This window comes from Canis lupus, chromosome 5, assembly GCF_011100685.1.
Source record: "Canis lupus familiaris isolate Mischka breed German Shepherd chromosome 5, alternate assembly UU_Cfam_GSD_1.0, whole genome shotgun sequence".
Classification (NCBI taxonomy): domain Eukaryota; kingdom Metazoa; phylum Chordata; class Mammalia; order Carnivora; family Canidae; genus Canis; species Canis lupus.
The window spans coordinates 74,139,013-74,144,955 of record NC_049226.1 but is presented as its reverse complement, the minus strand read 5'-3'; the positions used below and the strand labels follow the sequence as shown (position 1 = coordinate 74,144,955).

General features: G+C 42.5%; 1 long non-coding RNA gene across 1 annotated transcript; it reads right to left on the bottom strand.

Moving 5' to 3' along the window:
• Positions 1-214: 214 nt before the first annotated feature.
• LOC111096124 lies at positions 215-5,085 on the bottom strand. Its single transcript, XR_005358935.1, has 4 exons — positions 4,860-5,085; positions 3,608-3,692; positions 3,280-3,408; positions 215-341 (listed from the first exon to the last, which is right to left on the bottom strand). It is a non-coding gene; the product is annotated as an uncharacterized LOC111096124 (long non-coding RNA).
• Between the last annotated feature and the right edge of the window lie 858 nt (positions 5,086-5,943).

Genomic DNA, 5,943 nt, shown 5'->3' with positions numbered 1-5,943 from the left:
ACTCGGGTCATTTGAAGAAAACATGAGACTCAGTTTCTTTATCAGGCAACTGGAGATAACTGTAACGGTCTCTCGGGATTGTTGTGTATAAAATGCCATACAACATAAATGAAAGGCCCAGGACCAAGCCTGCTTCCTAGACAGAGAAATCAATGAAGACACAATAAGGTCACAGACAAAGGGAAAAGGAGGTTTATGTTTACTGTGAAATAAATTCTATATGAAGAGTTTCTCTAATGTACATCCAAGGAGGAAGATATATGGATGGATGGATGGATGGATGGATGGATGCATAGCCGTGGACACCAGACTTCACAAAGATGAAAGATCCCAGACATTCCCTAAGCAAAATTTACATATCATTAAAAATCAAAAAAACTATTTATGGCATAGTTCCAACAGTTTTGACAAATGCGTACAGTTGTATAACCCACCATCACAGTCAAGGTATGGAATGGTTCCATCATCCCCCAAATTCCCTCCTGCTCTTTCGAAACCCACTCCTCCTACCATCCCCAACTCACAGTCCCTGAAGATCAACAAACCACTGATCTGTCCTGTTCCTACAGTGTCACCTTTCCACAATGTCATGTAAATGGAATCTTGCATATTGAATCTTTTAGTCTGACTTCATTCACTCAGTATAGTGCATTTGTGATCCATCTATGTTAGGGGATAAATTGGTCCTTTGTTTTACTACTATCCCTGAACATTTGACTAAAGCTCACCTTCTCAATCATATGCACCACAAAGGATGGTGACCTTTGGGCACACACAGCTCGTATGTTCCCTGTTTCCAGTTTTATATCTATATATATGCATAGATATAATACATAACATATTATATAGAAATATAGAAATCTGTCTATCATCTATCTATGTTTGGAACTGTTAAAGGGAAAGAAGCATGTTAGAGTGTGCTATGGACTGAACTGTGCCCTCCGCCCCTTGCAATTCACATAGGGAAGCCATAACCCCAAGGTGACCATACTTGGAGATAAGATCTTTAGGAGGTAATTAAAGCTAAATGAGGTCATAAGGGTAGAGCCCTAATCCATATGATCCTTATAAGAGGAAGAGAAATCGAGATCTCCCTCTCTCTCTCTCTCTCTCTCTCTCTCTCATTGTCTCTCATCCCCTCCCTCTCTCCTTCTCTCTCTCCCTCTCTCCTTCTCTCACTCTCTCCTTGCCACGTGAGGACATGGGGAGAAGGTGGCCATCTACAAGCCAGGAAGAAACTCACCACCAGGAGTCAACCCTGTGAAACCTTGATCTTGGACTTCTAGCCTCGAGAACTGTGAGAAAATACATTTCTGTTGTGTAAGCCTCCCAGGCTGTGGTACTTTATAATGGCAGTCCCAGCAGATTAACAGAGTGACTCAGAAGACCTGGAGCTGGTCATCAGTGAGATGGGTTTGGTCCTAAACATCTGTTTCCTTTTTCTGTGGGAAGGGGATGAACATAACCTTCCCTGCACGCTTATTAGGAAGGCTAAGCCACTTGGGTAATATATGTAAATTGTTCAGCACAGTTCTTAGCACCTGGAAGTGCTAGTTTGTATCCATCTCTGCACCCAATATGAACCCTTATTAAGCAGGGATGCTCAGGAAATACTTGTTTAAAAATACTGAAATATAATCAGCATTCTAGGGGACCTCTCTGTATTTTAATTTTTTAATTTATGAAATGAAATAACTGATGCAAAAGCATGTTCCTGACATCTGACACCATCTATTTTCTATTTGCCACAATCTAAAGAAGAATCTTACAGTAGTCCTTTTCATTTTAGTATAAGCAGATTTTAGTCATTATTACCATAATTAGGCATTAAGCTATTTTTCACCAGTAATCATAAAAAGAAAGTATGTATATCTCCCTGAAGCATAAACTCTCTACAACAAGATGAAAATATTTGGGGGAGGGAGAGTGGTGGTGGGAACAGGCAGTGGGGTGCCTTCTTTTGCACCTGAAATCCAAATACGGTCTTCTCAAGGCTATAAAGTAAAAAGAAGACCAAAAGTAAAGAGGAATAAAAAGAGTGTCCTTTCTCTTGAACTTCATAGCTCCCTTGGGGAAGGAAGGAGGACCTGGGGGCTGTATTGGCTCTCCACTGACAGCCACAGTGGTGTGCTGAAGTCTGCTCATCCCAGCTCTTGAGAGCGGATTGTGCACTTCACCCAACTCCCCGGTCAGTGATACCATGTTGGTAGCTTGAAATTGGCAGCGGTGGGATTGTTGACACCACTGAAATTGCCAAATGCTATAAAGCTGGGCTTCCCTCACCCTTCCTAGGGCCAGCTGTTAAACATTTACCAGCACACCACTGGGTCCAGAAATCTCTTAGAAGGGCGGAGAATGGATAGCAGAGGTCAGGTGAATGGACCAAGAGTCAGGAAAGCTAAGGAAACCCAGAATTTGGAGTTTGGATGCAAGACCTTTCTTTATCTTTCACCATTTTTGAAATTTGGTGGGGATCTGTGACTTGTTTCTGAGAATTAAACTGTATTGGAGAAAATTATCCTCCCAGATGCTGATTGTACCTGTTAAACTAGCAACTTCGCTGCTAAAAGAGTTACTCCCCAATAAACGGTTAAGAACATGTGCCAAGATGTTGTCACCAGGAAGATGGATATAACTCGCATTGCTATGCAGTATGTTTAGAACTACCCAATGTCCGGCAACAGGGAACTCTCTTTACCCCTGCTATGGTGGGTCCATAGAAAGGGATACTACGCAGCTTTTAAACAGTCCCCTAAATTTGGTTTTTGCTGTTATGGGAGAAGAGTCATGATACAAAATAAAAAAGAACAAGTTACAAAGCAGAGTGATATTAGTGAGCTTTATAAAATATAAATGCCTCAAAGGTTATAGGTTATAGGTTAACCCTGAGTGGTGGGGTTCATGGTAACTTTTCTTCCTTTGGTGTTTTTCTATATTTTCTATCTTTTCTGATTTCTCCATAGTGAGAATACATTACTTTTTGAAATAAGAAAAAAAGAAATGTTATTTTTTTAATTATGTAAAAGAAATGTTTTTTTTAAATTACGTAAACTCTACCCACAACGTGGGGCTCAAACTCATGACCCTGAGATCAAGAGTCACATGCTCCACTGACTGAGCCAGCCAGGCACCCCAGGAAATGCTATTTTTTAAAAGCCATTTCTCCAACTAGATCATCTAAGAAGTTAAAGGCTATAATTTGGTTATTAATTAATTAATTAAGGAAGGAAGGAAATGTAATACCCAACATAACAAGGATTTTTGAATTATCGATTGTACCTGAAACAACCATAACTCTTTATCTTCCCCTTTCTTCTTCCAGCAGTAATAATACTTTCTCATATTTACTAAGCATCTTCCACATGTCAGCCATGGTACCAGGTAAACGAAATACATAACTTATTTATTCTTCAGGAAGAAAAAAAAAACATGTAATAGTTACTATTTATATCTTCACTTAACAGATGCACAAACAGAAGCTTAGAATGTAAATAACTTCCCTAAATCCTCACAGCTGGTAAGTGCCGTACCCAGTATCAAACCCTAGTTAACAAAAGCACACATTTTGTGTGGATCACAGATAGTCGAGTTAATCTTTATTACTCACATGGTCACACCTTTAAGCAAATGGTAGGCTCAACGCTGCCAGTGTTAAAGATCAATTCACATATTTGGTCCCTTGGATTCTTTGGCTGTGATAATAAACAGTCTAATCAACAATTGCGATATAATAACCCACACTTCATGTACTTAAACTAAAACGTAAAGGAACTTTGCATCGGTAAACTACCAACATGACTTAGGGGCAGTCAACAGGGTTTTGTATTGGCCAGTCAATAACTAATTAGTAAGCGTCTCATGTATACAAGGCACTGTTGGCAGATTCTGGGGATAGAGTATTAAATCAGGTAAACACAGGCTCTGTCCTCCTGGAGCTTCCAAGAAAGAGTAAGGAACTCAGTAAGCAAGATGGGTGTTGTGATGGAGAACCACGGGGGTCCTGGGGAGGCAGCCCAAAGCTCTCTCCTTTGACATAGTAACAGGAACACTCATAGCTACAACCAGGCATAGCCTAACCTAACCACATCTTTTCTATAAACTGTGTAGCTATTTTTTAAATCCCTTCTTTATTCTTTGCATTCACCCTTCCAGATATTTGTGAACCGATTTCTAAGTGTCCACAGACTCACAACTAGAAAAGACCAGGATTCCTGCAAGATGCTTCTTGGCAATAGTCCGGGAGTCTGAGACCTAGTAAGGAGTGAGCTGTGGCGGCTGCAGTAGAGGCCTTTCCAATATTCCATTTGAAACACTAACACTCCCCCTGCTTGGCCTCTGGTCCTTTAATAAAAGCAGTTGTCTTTACCCCCTGGATTCCCAGGGACCACCTTACACCCCTAACCCCTCAAGGACCCAAGGATTGCCTTCTCCCCTTAGAGAATCGCTTAGTCCGGCTTGCTGAAGGGTGGCCTTCTCGAGCACCTTCCTTGCGTCAATATGTGCATCCGTCAGCAGAGGGCAGGAGTGCACAATGCAGCCCATTCCTCTCCTGCTAGGAATAACCAAGGGAGACAGGAGGGCCCAGATTTACCAGCACCGAGGCAGATTAAAGCACAGAATAAATCACTGCCTGTGTGCTGTGTGCCTGACAGCATGAGAAATCCTCTGGGCTGAGAGCCCATGTGCCTGGGTCCTAGTGCTGGTGAGAAGTCAGTCACTTTACCTACGGGTCTGGTTTGTGCAGGTCACTGCCTAACCTCAGCCATGTTGGGGCTGGACCAGCACTTGGGGTTCTTAAAAAGATCGCAGGACACCCTCAGTAATAACCATCAAGAAACTTAGAAAAAAAGATTACTTACAAGTCCTGGAAGTTACACAGCCCAGTGGGGCCACACAGCAAGCTCACAGGTAGAGAGAGAGAGAGACCAGCTCTGGGATTCTGCTTTTATTGGGGTGGAGGGTGGGGGCCTTGGGTTTCTCGGGCTCACTCTTCACTGGTGAATTTAAAATATAAGAGCCAGGGCAGCCCCGGTGGCACAGCGGTTTAGCGCCGCCTGCAGCCCAGGGTGTGATCCTGGAGACCCTGGATTGAGTCCCACGTAGGCTCTCTGTATGATGCCTGCTTCTCCCTCTGCCTGTGTCTCTGCCTCTCTCTCTCTCTCTCTCGTCTCTATGAATAAATAAATAAAATATTTAAAAAATAAAATAAAATATAAGAGCCAGAGTTTAATTTGCAAGAAGAGGAAAAACAGGTGGCCCACATGGGCGGTTAAAGATCCCTGAAATCAACCAAGATCTCTAAAACAAAGGAGCCTGGGGGCTGGGGGTGGGGTGGCCTGGTTTTTATCTAGTCCTGGGGCTGGCACTATGTTTATTTGAGATAGTCTAGTGCATCTGAAGTGGGTGCCTCTTTGAAGTGGATGCCTGGGCAATCACAGCTTAAATCAGACACTTGCGTGACAAAGAGAAAAACCACTGGTCTGAGTTTACACTATAGGGTTTCAGTGTCCCCTATGGTGAAGGCATTATCCTAGATGACCCCCCGGATTTTATTTCTCCTTGAAATTCTGTGATACTAGCTCTCTCACCTATCCTGAAGTAACTCTCTCAAAGTCCTAATCTTGCTAAAATATAAATCGGAGTATATCTTCCCAGTTTATAAACTGGGAATGGAATTTAGAATGTGAGACCATTCCCACCAAGCGGCTCAAGTCGGTCCTTCAAGTAGAAGGCAAGAGCTTACCATGCTTGAGAGTCAGAGGTTGGGGTGGTTGTAGTCGTAGTAATAATAATAAGATAATATTTATGGGTGTGCCATAAGGCTACATGCAAAGCACTGTACATGAGTTAACCCATTAACTCCTCCCATCATACCCGTTATCCAGATGAGGTCACAAAGCCACAGGGAGATTATGCCCAACAATGTGCTGATGGCAATGGTGG